This window comes from Sebastes fasciatus, chromosome 14, assembly GCF_043250625.1.
Source record: "Sebastes fasciatus isolate fSebFas1 chromosome 14, fSebFas1.pri, whole genome shotgun sequence".
Classification (NCBI taxonomy): Eukaryota; Metazoa; Chordata; class Actinopteri; order Perciformes; family Sebastidae; genus Sebastes; species Sebastes fasciatus.
Genome location: NC_133808.1, coordinates 18,396,177 through 18,410,911, shown reverse-complemented (window position 1 = coordinate 18,410,911; position 14,735 = coordinate 18,396,177). Strand labels below are relative to the sequence as shown.

Sequence of the window (14,735 nt, the reverse complement as noted above, 5' to 3'; positions counted from 1 at the left end):
CAAAAGTCTAATATAAAGTTGAGTCTAAATAAAGTCAAAATCTAGAATAACAAATCAAACAATATTATTATTAGTAAAATTTGTTAACTTAAAAAAGATAAACTGTTCTTTTCATAAATTTGGTGTCACAAAATTAAAAGTTGTGAGTGCTGAACCAACAGAGAGACAGACAGACAAGATGCACACAGCCAGCCACAGGATGTCTGGACCACAGATTACATACAGCATGTGACCTGTGCAGGACAGGCAGACAGACTCCATGTTATGCCACACACATACACACACACACACACACACACACACACACACGCAGATAGAGAGCGACAGAGACAGCGAGAGAGGCAGGCAACCTCAAGATACATTATTAACATCCTTTGATTAACCATAATAACTGGTGCTCAGACCAGAACCACTGACTCCTTTATCATCAGCTCATGGTTTTCCTTTTGGAAAACACTTAGTACTGAAACAAAAACTCATGCAGCTATGAAGCTCAGGTTTTGCTTTTAGTTTGCCACTTGAGCTTTTAAGTCTAAGTATTCTGGGACAAATAGATCTTTAAATCACTTAAAAACACCTCTAGGGTTATATCTAGGTTACCATCCTATGCCCTCCTTGTAACTTTAATTAAAAGAAAACTGTGCTGACAATTGTGAAATGGCTTTTTGGCCTATGTTTGCTATTTTTGCTCCCAGTCATGTTTATCTAGATTTCCATGTCCAGACAGTTATGGCAGGATTTAAGATGGTGGAGAAAAGAATGCACCTGATCTACAAAGGAGACCATTGAGTGCACAGACCTACGCGGCTATCAAAGCACTGTGCAGCCAGCAGGCAACGATTAGCAGGGCGTAGCTCAAAACCACATCTCTCACTTACACACACGTTCATGTACAAACACACCCACACACACACATACAAACACACACATGCACACATACACGCCCACAAACCTCAGGTGTATCCACATTAGACACTCCCAGTCTCTCCTACTGAAAAGCAAAATAAGGGCTCTCAGGGAATGCAGTGAACCTGGTCAGTCAGCCTCACTGTTTTCTGTTTTCAGAGACTTTTACAACAAACATTAGGCCCCTGGCTACATTTAACTTTCACATCACATGACTTAAGACTTCTAAAAAGAAAGGCTATGAAGCTCATCCTTTTTCTGATCACATCCCATGCATCAAAATCTACCTTTGGTTGCCAAGCAATCCTAAAAGGTGTTAAAGGGATATTTTGTGTTTTTGAAGTGGGGATGTATGAGGTATTTATCCATAGTCAGCACGCCCACAGCTTGGAAAAGCACAAACAAACTAACCGATCGAGGCAGCGGTAGACCAGCAACTCCTGTGTTGTGCAAGGTAAAATTACTGTTTTTTCAATGGAGTTTGGTTGCTTTGGTGAGAGCATAGATAACAGTTTCAGTTTCCCGTCAGAAATATATACTGTTTATCTGTCTCATGACGAGGTAAACCGGCAACAATATTCTAAATATACGTATATTTTTTTTATTGTTTTTTTAGGTGGGCCTTTCTTTTGGGTAGATAAAATAGCATTGTTCACAGCAGCACATTGCTTTGGTTCTAAGCGGTAACTCCTATCTGCTTCTCCAAACTGGGGGTTTGCTGACTGTCACCTACTGTACGTAATACTCTGACTATGGATAAGTACCTCATACAACCCCAATTCAAATCACCCAAATAATTCCTTTAATGCTGCCTAACCTAATTGTACTGATATATTGTATTCAAGTCTTATGGTGCCTTTTGTTTAACACGTTCACAAGAAAAAACATTTGTAGTTCCTTGGCATAACATTGAAAAACACAAACTGATTAAGTGTTTTTGACAAGGGACTAAGTCAGCATCAATTTCTATTGCCAGTGGCATAACACACAGTTGTGTTCTTACAGCTTCAATGCACAGAACAATTAGTCACATGTCAAAAATACAACCTACAAGTTCCACTTAAAGGCAGCATTATGTTACATAATCAGTTGTTAAAATCTAGCCTGATTGTCAAACTGAGTTGCCATTTAATTTCACTTCTCCAATCATCGTGTTCATTTTAGCAATTTTTCATCGGTGAGGTTGTTAATTTATGCATTCTTTGAATTGCTTAAATTGTGTTTGACTGGAAATGAGCCAAATTGTATTCAGCAGGTGGGTTTTAAGGGGTTAACTATGTAAAAGCTAAAAGAATATTCAATTAGGGGAACTTGGGATCCTAGTACCATTTTGAATCTTAACAATACAAAACAATAGGTGTATGCTTTCGGCCCGTGGCCCACCATTAAGCTCCAGTTTTGTCCCTCCAAGGGAAAATGTTGTCTGGTCTAGTCTATTTTTCATGGATGAACTGTAGCTAGGTATGGTGATGTGCCCGATGTTGATCCCATCTTCAAAGCTTTGATTGGGCGAGTGCTTCTCCAACCGGTTGAAATAACTGTCAGTGGGCATAACTCCACACCTATTTGAATCACTGAACACCTGAATTCTTTTTTCAAGAGGTAATATTTTTTTTTCTAGTGGCACACAACTGGTAATATTAAATATAAAGTGGCTTGAGAATTCCACCGTACCTAAAACTATTGTTATGGCTCATTTAAGTGTTGATGAATATAGTTTTTCTTATAGGGATTGATTTCATTTGAACTATAATTTGCATCCCATTGTCCTTTTTTGGTGAAATTAAACCGACAACACATGTAGGAGAGCTAAATGCCCTAGCTAATGGTTAAATCTGGCACTGCTCTTCTTGCCCAGTGGCTTCAGACTGGGAGGAATTTGGAGAAACATTTCTATATGGTTCCCAGAGGCCCACTGTCTGTCTGCAGTAGCAGCCGGCGACCACTCTCCATTACCCTAATTTGGCTCTCCAACGCTCAGCATCGATGGTGCCTGTGACCTTGGAAGTGTGTGCACTGCAACGGACAAGAAGCCAAACAAATACATGAGGAAGCAGGGGGTGATGTCATCTACAGCACATCAACACACCAGTCATAGCCCCCCCATTCCAACCGCCATCCAAGCACAAATAGTTTTTTACTACTTCAAAGAGGAGGAAAAACATTTTATCAGTTAACATGCCAGGGTGTTTTTGGATGGTCTTTGAAGGAGGCGATAGTGGCTGTCATGGCAGTTCATCCGCTGGAGAGGTCAGCAGGCCACTGTTTTTTTCTAATTACAGCGTGACCTGCCCAGGCAAACACATTCCTCCTGATTTCCCATTTTGCTTTCATACCTTTAACATCCTTTGTCTGTGATCTAAATGAGCCCCTAAGGTGTCGTTTCTTTATGCAGATGTGTATGCTGTCACCCGTAGGATGTAGATGTTCATTGCCTCACTTCTCTGTAGTTGACTTTGATATTTTTCCAAGAATTTAGAGGGTTGTGTTTTTCTCATCTATCGCCATTTCTCTGTGCAGACACCGACCCATGCTGTCACAGAGTCTGACTCAGAAAAGTCTGTGTGGGTGTCTTTGGAGACCTCTCTTCAGTCTGGGGCTTCGGGGCTCCTTTCTCTCTCCGCTGTCCCTGCACTAGTCTGTTCTGCATTTCTGAACACAGAGACTCTTTTTTTTGGTAATTGTGCCTGCAGATGAATGTCTTGCCATCCTTAGCTCATGACGGTTTGAGACAGGCTGAACTAATGACCTCGGTTCCTTTGTGCCCACCCTCAAAAGAACAGGGGATGGAGTTTAAATTGCGAAGCGGAGCAGTTTGCGCAGAGTGCTCTATCTTCATATTTATACCTATTAGTTTAAAGGTGGCGTTTCAAGATCAATCTGTAGTTGAAAACTCTATTGGTGAAGCTTACTAATGCCTAAGAAAAGTGGTTAGAGCAGGATAGAAATTGGGGTGCATTTTGCTGGAGCTTTTTTAAGAAGCCTGTTTAGTGTCAGAGGGGGTAATTAACTTTTTCTTACATTATTAATCAGGAAATTAACAAATCAGGATAGCGTTCACTTGCTAATGGTTGAAAAATAAGTTCTTATCAACCCGCTAAATGCATGAAATGAGGCGAATGTGATTGATGCTAAACTCACACAGATTCACCATTAACAAAGATTTTCAAAGATGGTACAAAGCTGCGAGATTTCCCCTGGTCCTTGTTTGCTTACGGGATTAGGCTCTTTGGGAGGATTGGGCAGCCTTTGTGCCACATCCTCGTCCATTTAACGTTACTGAACAGGCTGTTGTCCAGGGGTTAGTGGTGTTCTCATGACCTCACCTGGCCCCAGCAGAAGCTCTGCCTAATGATCTGTGCTAATGGCAATCCAAATCTGTTGTTAAACCAGATCTCCATGGCAACATAGGACTCCAGACCACATTGCACTTTTGCCTGGACATAAACTCCATTTCTGTCTTAGAGCAGCTTTATCCATATTGTTAATAGATAGGAGTCAAAAATTGGAAGTGGAAAGTGCCAAGATTGAGAGAAATCTGAGAATGTGGGACAAAACCATTTCTCATCTGGCTGCATTTTGACTCCTCCACTTTGAAGCACAGCGGCCCCAGAGCTGTGTTCACAGTGTTAAAGTGATTGATCATAGCATGAACAAGTGTCCTCTGTAATCCATCATCCATCTGTCCTTGGCTTAGACTGTACCAGCTGTTTGTAGAGGACATTTATGCAATTAACCCCATGTAAAACCCATGTGAGGCATTTTATGGTTTCACATCAGAAGCGTCAATGCAGATGATGCGCGACAGAAAAGAGATGATGTAGCACTGCCACAAGGCCTCAATTAGGGCTGGGCGATATGGCCAAACATGTCTATTCTGATATAGGTAATTTCATATCTCGATAACAATATACTGTATATCTTGATATAGCATGTTTTCTGGTAATAGTCTATATGAAATAACCACATGGTAAAGCCTATTTTTGTATACTCCTGTGTGACTTCCTTTGACCACTCTCAGGGCTTTGATTATGATTAGTGGTGCTGGACTAAGAATGGATAGAGGAGGTGAGAGGGTGCATTTTCCCTTAAGTGTGGGAGTGAACAGTGCGCCCCAGTTGCCTGGAGTCTGGTACTGAGGAGGCCTGCGGAGAGACATTCACACTGGGACCTCACACACAATACTGCTAGCATGAATATCAATAACTCTCCAGCCAGGACTGTCAATGGTGGATATGCCCTAATTTATTCTAAATCTGATGAAACAAGGTCAAGCCCTTGGCAATTCAACATGGCCACTTGGTTCAATTACATTTTCATGGATGATCAAACATTTGCATTAATGTGCTAATGTCCTTCGTCTACAATATGCCAACCTTAAATCTAGAAAATAGTGTAGCTGTTTTCACTCCTGACAACACAATTATTTCCCATTTTAATTATCCAGGTTTTACCTATCTCTTTCAATGCTGCATTTCAGTGGTAGAAATACAGTAATACTCTGCATTTTGTTTAACTTTGAGAACACTGTACTCTGCAGCGACCTTGAGACTGATTGATGGCGTGAACACACACATAGTAGCTTTGCAAGATCCCACCATCAGTATACTGTAGTTTCCATGTCTTTTGTAGGACGGACCAAATGTGTGCAATCATGAGCTAGTATTGAGGATTTTCATGATTATAGCACACCTGCTCTTCTCTGCACAGACTGTTCTCAGGTAGGTCAAGCAGTTCATCGGTATTCATAGAAATATCCTCTTACTCAGTGAGAATGGTCTAATTAAAATCTGCTTGGCTTGACTTTTGTACTATTATGTAGCACACAGTATTTCTCCTCTGACAGTCCCCTTTATTGGCCTTCTTAGTGCTTCCCTGTCACAAACCTTGAAATAAAACATGGTAAAGATACTGTCTGGCACATATTTTTTTCCCCATACCCACTTAAATTGGCGATTTATGAAGAGAAATGGGAAATGTCATGGTTCCTGCCCAGTCCTCCTCCTCCTCCTCTTCTCCCCAAGACACACACACACACATACCCCTCCCTGTCAGCCTCTCCTCCCCTGGGGCCGGTGGGGAAGGCATTCCAGAGCTCAGGCCACTGCAGAGCTGTGCATCAGATGAGAAGAGAGAGACAGACACAGTCTTAGTGCTTTGGATTCAAAACACTCTTCCCTTGCCTACAGCATCTTAGCGTTTGCATAAAGCAGCTAATTTGTTCTCATTATCAAGTGCATATGAATTTGAGTCGAGGGTTTCAGAGCTGCAGGAAGTGTTCCTGTTTCTGACAAGCGGAAACTAAAGACCCTGTCAGAGTTGTTTTCTCTCCTCGGGGGCCACCAGCATCGATGAGTAATTCTTTGAAAACCCGTAAGAGAGCTGCTCTGGACAGTTGAAGAGTTAATGGAATCTGATTGTTGCAGACGAAATTGACATTTCGTGGTAGAAAAATATGCCCACAAGAGGGTTGTGGAGCAGTCTGTTAATATACTTAACATTCAATAAACAGAGAGTGAAAAGAAAAGAAAATGAAACGCTGCAAGGAAGAGATGTCACATTGGTTGCCTTTTATTCCCCTATATACTTAATTCTGCACCAGCAATGAAGCCAGGCGGACAACGATGTGCGAGTTATACAAGTGCCAACAAAACATGTGACAAATGTGTTGTAAGAGAGCTAACACACTCTGTTTGCTTATTATTCATCACTTAAATGACTCTGTGTTTTATAGCCTTTTGTCAGGCTGCCTTATGCAGTATTTTGACTGTTCCTATGGCTACTGCTGACTCAGTAAAGTGGTCTCAAATTAGAAAGACCTCATGGGAAAAACACTGATGCCTCTTTCACAGACTGTATGGCTTTGATTAACAGAAATTGTATTCTTTTTTTAAGTTTCTTAAATTATTTAGTAAATTTTGAACCAGACAGATTTGCATCTTATTAACATATTAGATCTAATTTGTCCTTCATCATCATAGACGACTTGTACTGAATACCTTCCCCCACGCTGTATTCCCTGTTGTCTGTCTCTCTCTGCTCTCTGCGGGTTGCTGTGTGTTAACCATGACAGCTTTTGTGGGACTGTCACCCCGGTCTCGGAAGTACACAGGGAATCCACATTGGCACTCAGTCTAGCGGGAGAATTCCCCCTTTGGTGGATTGTCCTATGGTCATCATGCTTTGTGTGTCGACTGAAAGAATCTGCATTAATTATAGCCTTTCTTCATTTTCTCCGTGGTCCACAAAATTAACTAGGGAGAAGTTAATAGAGTATTTGTGTGTGTGTGTGCACGTGTGTTTGTGTGTGTGTGTACAGTATATGTTTATGGATCATATTGTAAAAATAGACTTTTCTAGTATAACCAGCTTTTGTGAACATAGTTTGCACTAGTATTCTTTGTGGCAAGCCAAGTGGTTTCCATTGAATGCTACAGGCAGTGGACAAAGTAACAGAAATACCACTGTTCCTCTCTACTAAAGTTAGTCTGTCTTTGACATATATCAGGATTTTTGAGACTTTCCTACATTACATAGTCTTTGGAATCTGATTTCCCATTCAGACAGGCACAGTGATGCAGGTCAATAGGTCAATGTGCGTCAGCTAACACTCCTACCCTCCGTTCCTCTTGGGTTAGACACAGGCCGCCATTGTCCAACTTTTGTGACAAGTTTTCTGTGAAAATGTTGTTATTTTATGAGTGTTTAGGTGTCATTTAACGGACTCCCCAAAGAGAGAGAGTAACAGAGACACACGGCCGAGTGAGCGAGCATGCTTATTCCGTTGTACGTTACATGGAGAAAAGTGAAACGGAAACTTAATTTGGATAATTATGTGGTGTAATTCTGTGTACTAACATGGTTTAGCAGTGAAGCACTGGAGTCTTAACAGTGACAAACAGAGATTAACCTGAGATATCTGTCTTTGATTTACCATGCACGGCAGCTGGATTCTTGCGATATCACAAGATCACACGAAAATCCATCTTGTCATGCTTCAAGTAATGTGTTTGTGTCTGGCTCGTCAGACAACGAACCAATCGGCGTATTGTGAGGGAAAGAAGAGCAAAGATAGCACTGAAGGCAATGTTTTTGGCCTTCAGTTAGTTTCGCTTTTGTTAGTTTGATTGACAGATGGTTCATCCAATCACCTGTCAAGTATTTTTTGAAAGTACATGCTCTTTTCTAAACAGTTTCCAATGACAGCTCTCAGATGGTTCTGTGAAACAAGCCATCTGACAGGGTCAGGATAGTGGTTCGGACCAATCAGACCAAAAATCGGAGTCAAATCTACACCAACCAAAAATCCAGACTAAAAATCTACATCTGACTAAATATTTTGCCAGCCAAATTAAATTGTTTACAGGATATTCAACCTCCATTTCATTATAATACATTTATTGTTCCAAATATTTTTCTTTACAGGGATTGTGTAAAGGTGATAAAGTAAGCCCATGAATATTTGATGAGAGATATGAGTTTACAGTTGATTAAAATTCCTCCATGGCATTGAGGAGTTGCATGTTTGGTCTATGGCTTTCTTTCAGTAACACTCGTTGACTTCTTCCCTGGTGTTTCGGAGAATACTGCAATGCGTTGAGTATAAACGCCTTTGTGCATGCTCGTATCACGAGCACCATCTGTGGAGGCCCGTGCCATGCAAGCATAAACAAGGTGTAACAGTTAGGTGCCAACTTGATTTACTTCAATTAAAAAAACACTGAGGTGCCACACACAGCCCTATTTGTGACAGAGCTGCTATATTGTAATGTGTTTCTGCTATATTGTACACCGCCTTTACGTTTTTTTGTAGTCTGGCATAAACCCATACAATTTACCTCAGGGTTATATCATTTTATTGGACAGGTCAGGCCTCTGTTGGACAATGGAGAGAGTCTGTGTCTTTCGGTGGGGGATTGCATTCCCTCACAAGGAGTGACAGATCACATTCCACCGCACAGATTTACTTGAGAGGTGAAAGACATCATCCAGATTTATACCCTTGAAAGACATTTCAAAGCATTCAGCATTCAATGTGCTAGCAGGGGGAAAAGGAGGATGCTTAGGCCATGCATGAAAAGAGAAATGGGTTTCTTTGTGGTTGACTTTTATTTGATGAGGATGGTCACTTTGCTACGTAGACTGGACAATCGTTCACTACATATTGTAATCAGAATGCAGAAAGATGAAATTCATTATCAAAAATATGATTTTGTGCATTTTCAAACAATGAAGATACCCTCATCAGCATTCAGTTGCAATTTTATGTTTCCCTTTTTATGCAGTTTAATTCAAAGTGCAGTGTTTCCATCTTTATGACTGCAGATGTAGGAGCCAGAGAGACGGAACATTGGTTGGGATAAGCGTTTAAGATTGACTCACATTGACCTGCTCAAAAAAATTGATTTTTACTTTAATGTTTATTTTTCTAAATCAATGTCTTGAAATAATATTGAACCGTTTTATATGGGTTGGGCATGTACTCATGGGCTCTGGCCCTTCACTTTGATGAGGAGGAAAGAGCATGCAAGGGACTGTAATCATTTTTACATCATCTCAGGGCAGCACTGTATAATTAGAAAGGGTTGATTTCCTTGACCACAGCAGGGTCTGAAATTGCAGGCCTTGCCCCAACCAGGGTTTAGGAAAGTAACTGAAATAGCACTGGCGAGTTTCTGTCCTTGTGTCCCTCTGCGTTATAAAGTGTCGGTCAGATGGCAGAGCAGTCACCGTGACACACTGCAGCCCATTCACCAGCACTTGGACGGCCAGCTTTTATGTGGCGCCTCTTGTTTTCAGAACCAACTACCACAATTACAACTCTGTCATAATCTCTTTAGCATGCAATATGGCTGAAACCTGTATCAGCCACGACCTGCTGTGCCTGCAGCAAGTGAACACTCCGCCGGACGCTTTTACTGTTACACAATGTAGCCTTTAGATACTGCTAGTTTTGTAAAAATAATTATAGTAGTACACTGTTTCTCTAAGGGCATCTGTGTCGCATTGCAGCAATTATCATGCCCACCACAGAATCACAAATAATACCAATTCCATTATGATATCTTAAATGTATTTGTTAAATGTCAGGTTGCGCATGAATGGAGAGCTCGTGCTGCTGTCACAGGAATTGGTCTTTTGACTAGTTTGACAATGCAGAAGGTTAGCATTTCTCCCGGTATATTATCTGCAGTTAAAAAATTAAAAAATCTTCAAATCCTGCACATATGGGTTTTATCATCTTAATTTTGTACAAAATATATCATTACTTTATTTTTTGAAGTATTTTTGGGGGAATTTTATGTCTTTATTCAAGAGTTGGAGTAGAAAGATGACAGGAAGTGATGGGAGGGAGAGATTAAATGACATGCAAAACAGATCCCTGGTCAACACAAACAGGGGATGTTATGGTTCATGGTCAGCGCCCAAACTCTAGGACCACCAGGGTGCCCCAAAATATATCATCATTAACTTCTGATTAGGACTGTTAATCGATTAAAATATTTAATCACGATTAATTGCATGATTCTCTAGTTAATCACCAATTTATCGCACATTTCTTATCTGTTCAAAATGTACCTTAAAGGGAGATTTGTCAAGTATTTAATACTCTTATCAACAATGGAGTGGGCAAATGTGCTTGCTTTATGGCTTTATGTATATATTTATTTTTAGAAATCAATTAACAACACAAAACAACAACAAACATTGTCCAGAAACCCTCACAGGTACTGCATTTAGCATAAAAAATATTCTCAAATCGTAACATGGCAAACTCAAGCCCAACAGGCAACAACAGCTGTCAGTGTGTCAGTGTGCTGACTTGACTATGACTTGCCCCAAACTGCATGGGATTATCATAAAGTGGGCATGTCACAGGTCAAGGGACCACTTTGAAAATGGCCATGCCAGTTTTTCCTCACCAAAATTTAGCGTAAGTTTGGAGCGTTATTCAGCTTCCTTTGCCACAAGCTAGTATGACATGTTTGGTAACAATGGATTCCTTAGGTTTTCTAGTTTAATATGATGCCCGTATCTTTATAGCTTTAAAAAAATGAGTCCGCTACAACCTAAAAATTGCAAGTTGCGTTAATGCGTTAAAGAAATTAGTAACTTTAAAACAAATTTGCGTTAATGCGTTATTATTGTGTTAACTTTGACAGCTCTACTTCTGATTAATTCATTTAGTAATAAAACCCTCAATCTCACACATCGGGGAAACAGTTGTGTTGAATGCCTACCACAGAGAGAACTTAACTTAGATTCCCTGCATCGTATCTTCCATATCCCAGTCCTCATTCAGACACACTCACTTCCCTAAGGACCCTTAAAAGTGTCAGTATCAATGGGGGTGCAGTAGTAGGTCCCACTCAGGTCAGGGTGATGGCAGGTCCTGGCCTTGACTAAGTGACCTTTGGGTCATTCACAGGTTTTTCCATGTCTGGAGGCATGCAGAGGTGTCATTGCAACCTTTCCGCTTCCTGTCTCTGGCATTCTTCTTTGTTTAGGAGCCTTTTAAAACACAGAACAGCTTTGTGTCCCCCGTGGTGAGGCGGAGGCGTGGAGAAAATGGGTCTCTGTTTCTGATTAGACCGGCAGCCCAACAACACTCATTTCCCTGCGGAGAGAGGATGCTAATAGCAGCTTGCCTCTTGTAGTTGAGTCTTCAGTTATTTCTGCAAACCTCTGGCTGCAGACAGGCGTCAGAGCTAATCTGCTGAAGTCTTCCCAAGCAGCACAGTCCTGAAAAACTGAACCAAAGCTAATTGTCATTACTGTGGTTCTCCACATCTGCAGTTGCGATTTAGCTGGCTCTGCTGACGTATGGTCTGTATTATTAGTGAGGTATTACATGTTATCTTGAGGTTGATAATTCATACATTTTAATTTGTGGCCGTGATGAGTGGGCAACTTTGATGCCGCAGAATAGATGACTTTGCCGTTTGCTGGCTCCGTGGCTCGAATGGTCTTTCCATTCAGGTTTGGTTCTCAGCAAAGCAAAAGCTGTTTTTTCCATCTGGGGCTTGGACTCCACTGAGCCAACTAGTAGCCAGGTTAAGTCATGTGTGGAGACTGTGGGGAGCCATTTCTGTGAGGAGAACAGTATCTCAGTAGGTGAGACAGAAAAATGAAGGGAATATCTAGTCCTAGATGTAAAGTTTGACAGCAGAGAAAGTGAACTATAGCTGCCCTGAAAGGTCAAAGTGACACCATAAGAGGAATCTGCTGGCTTACATTGCAAGCTAGCAGATTTTTGCACACCACCATGACTAGTTTAACAGTTTTTTCAGTTTTAAATTCTTTGTGATTATATTCACTCAAGTATGCATTTACCCCCACATTCATACAGATTAGATGCAGAATGAAATGTGAACCTGATGACCCCTAAACTTATCATATTGTGCTTGAAAGATTAGTCGACAAGGAGCAAAACTGTTGTTATTTCCTATGGTGGTTTCAGGCAAATATCCAGGAGAAGTAAAAAGGATTTTTTTCCCCCCACAGGTGAGGTTTTCTCCTTTGAGTCATAGTCATGCAAGCTTAGGTTGATGCAGCTTCTAAAAACTGTTATGAATCATGGATGCAATTTGGGCTCTTCAAGCTGCTCAGTGTTGATTAGAATATGTTAGACCTCAAATACTGCATTCTGAATACCAGGGTAGGATTTTTGTTCTATTTTTGTAATGTTCAATTTTTAATAACAGTGTTAATGACACAATATGTAATGGGAATTCACTCCTTTTATTACTGTTTGCATACTGTTTTTTTTTTAGCAAGTTAAACAGATCATAATTCTCCCTCTATTATGTATTTTGTATTGCTGTGAAAACATCTCCTCTTTCTTGCCAAAACTAAATTTTACAAGATTACATTTGAACACATCATGATAACATTAGAATTTGCCTTTGCCCAATATTAATTTCATTTTTACTGAATAGAGCCTGAGCATCATAATGTAAATCAATGGCACCTCCCGTGTTGAAATCAGCAGGACAAGAGCTAGTTAACGTAGCTGTTTAGCTCCGTGCAGGGCTAACATTAACTAGCTCTCGTCCTGCTGATTCTAACATGGATTTTGTTGTTCGCAATGTAGCATTGTCAGGGAAAAAATAGGATGTGCCCTTGTTGCGTCGACAGTGACTTTATGGGTCCCAGACACATTTTCTTTTGTCGACGGGACGCCGTTAGTCTCGAGCCCTGACTGTTCCTGTGGTACAGTAGAAAGATGAGTATTATCACATTTTCAGAATTTTTTGCATCAACTTGGTACCAAAGTACCGGTTCTCGTGACATCCCTATTGGCAGAGAGTTCAAAAACTATGAAAGCTTCAACATTCCCTTCTTATAATGTCACCACCACTTGTCCTTTTCTTTAGCCTTGATGTCCCTTTTTTTGCTCACTGTAATGGATTTCTTCTGTCAAGGCAACAAACCAGTAATCTTCAAAATAAGTATCATATTAAACATGTATGAGCCCAGCTGATGGTGGTGAGTGCTTGTTTTCCAAGTTGGGATTGATCAACATTCTGCTGTGTTCCTGCAGAGAGGGAAAGAATATGCATGGAGACGAAGGAAGATGAATGACACCTGCATGTGAATGACTGAATTCATTAAATGAGTTTGATGAAACATTTCGTCCTTAGTAACTACAAATACTTAACAAGGGACAGCCAGCCAGCCGGCTTAGTGAATTACGTGTTATCTTAACTCAGTGGTCAATGACACAGCAGCCTTATTGACTCCACTAACTGGATGTCCTTCTCATGTTGCCCTGATGGCATGAGAAATACTCACTAGCCCATGACCCTGGGTTTAAATACATATTATGTGGCCCTGTGATTTTCAAGGATCCAGGTTTTTCCCACCTCCACCAGCCCTGTTTGTTTGCAGCCCTAGCAACCTATCAAGACTTATCTCTGACATTTTTCTGGCATGGCAGAAAGAGTGTAACTTGTTTCCACCCTTGAATGAAATGTTGACAGCAAAACCACACTGCAAGATGTGGGTGGTCCAAAATGTTTGTGACAGAATACCCTTCCCCTTCAGAATCAGCAAATAGTCTTTCACATGCAACAAAGTTTGAATCATGTGTTAGGCAGCTAACTCACATGGGACAGTTTTATTATGCGACTACAGATAGTGAGATAATACTTTGCATCAATTTAGGCTCTTCATCAACCCCTGCAGTCATACACAAAAGATTAGCAAAGTGGAGATTGAGGAATGAGGACAGTAACCCTTCCCTCGGTAACATTGAGCAGAGGCCGATGCGGCAGTGTTTGCAAACAGGACAGCTACAGTAAGGGTAAAAAAAAGAGGGCAATGTATTGACAGTTTAAATAAACCACCTTATTGCAAAAGGTGTATTGGATACTTATTGCACTGAGTATATCATGTGAGTGTAACATCGGAATTTAAGTGTTCTGTATTGGCTTCTTGAAAGCTGTTTTTTCCGTTGAAACAGGAGATGCATAGTTTAGTTTTGATCAAATCATTACAGGAAATCTCAGTAAGAGACCACTCTGCTGTACGCTGAAATCCACCATTATCCCCGCTGTGTAAGCTGATTTCTCTGCCAGCCTGTGGCACCTGCCTTTGTAACATGCTTGCATAACAGCGAACTGAATACCTTGAAACTATATGAATGTAGAAAGTTTTATAATGCGGTGTGGAATCTGTGAAAACTCATTTGATAAATTGAAAAAAAATGTGTCATTAAGTTCGAACCAACACTTTTTTGCTTTGCCCCTGAACAAGTTTTGGGTTTAAACATTTTCACCTGATAGCTATGGTATGTCTGTTTTTATACATACTCAGAAATGGCATCC

At 40.7% G+C, this 14,735-nt stretch overlaps 1 protein-coding gene across 4 annotated transcripts in view; it reads left to right on the top strand.

The window, feature by feature from the left end:
• The window catches only part of LOC141782757 (protein TANC1-like), a 119,335-nt gene that overhangs the window by 24,109 nt on the left and 80,491 nt on the right, over positions 1-14,735 (top strand). The window lies entirely within an intron of this gene.